The 1,043-nt window shown below is 38.5% G+C and overlaps 1 long non-coding RNA gene across 1 annotated transcript; it reads right to left on the reverse strand.

The window, feature by feature from the left end:
• Positions 1 to 245: 245 nt before the first annotated feature.
• Positions 246 to 841, reverse strand: LOC149461954 (uncharacterized). Its single transcript, XR_016312756.1, has 2 exons — positions 620 to 841; positions 246 to 534 (listed from the first exon to the last, which is right to left on the reverse strand). It is a non-coding gene; the product is annotated as an uncharacterized LOC149461954 (long non-coding RNA).
• Between the last annotated feature and the right edge of the window lie 202 nt (positions 842 to 1,043).

A 1,043-nucleotide genomic window follows, 5' to 3' on the forward strand; every position in this document is an offset into this window, starting at 1 on the left:
TTCATTTTTTTCTGACAACCCAATGTTTCCTTCGGGAATGCAACATGCAGCCTTCTCTGTATGGAAGGCCAAAGGGCTGATATCACTCTCTCAACTGTTTGATCTTTAGTCTGGTAACCCTCAGACCTTTAATGATATCATGGCAGGTTTATCCTCCCACCACAGTAGACAATGTGGTAGTGTGACAAGAGCAGCACCGCCTAGAGAAAAGAGGTTACTTAAAGATCCACGCGGAGTAATGTAGGTTCAATAGTTACAAAGAGTACTTTATTTGATCACATAGATCATGGGGAGGTTAAACATAAGCACGGTGAACATATCAGACAAAATAAAATCATTTAAAAGCACTTGGCGTCCCCATTTCTGGGTGATTTAGGCACATAGGGAACCATGTGAGGCAATGGAGTATTATCTAGCTATATGATCCTAGGTTTCCATATAATTCAAACTTGTATTTAGATTTAGCCATAAATTCTTCAGACGTATTCTTAGTATAGGCCAGGATATGTAGGATAGCTTCCTGGTAAGTGGAAACTGGAACAAAAAAGATATGATCTTAAATAGCACATAGATCACACCATAGCTGCCCCATCCAGAGATAAATTAGTACTTTCATTACCTTCTCAGTAACTTGGCTGTCATACCAGTATGATGAATGTAGAGACTTCCTGGGTAACCACCCCAAGTGAAACAAAGTCCACAGTAACAAGTGATTCTAGAGATATATATAAAAAAATTATATAGATCATACACATCAAGCAGAATCCCTGAATAATAAAAAACGACAAAATAAAAATATGTATTACCATCAGTGAAGATCAAGAGGACTCACGTCAACTTGAAATAAGATCAGGTCCTTAATGCTTTTTCAGTAGTGCATATATAGGTGGGAAGCCAGGTAGTCTCAATACATAAATTTCAAAAAGAGTATTGTATATATAGCAGGCACTATATACCTGAATCTATATACCCAATTATCCTCCCACCACACCATCTCTTCCAGCTTCGGCAATGCACCAGCTATGCCAACACCTGCTGCTACG

The sequence above is a fragment of the Staurois parvus genome, unplaced genomic scaffold (assembly GCF_062004578.1).
Source record: "Staurois parvus isolate SC_StPar_1 unplaced genomic scaffold, SC_StPar_1.0 ptg000191l, whole genome shotgun sequence".
NCBI lineage: Eukaryota > Metazoa > Chordata > Amphibia > Anura > Ranidae > Staurois > Staurois parvus.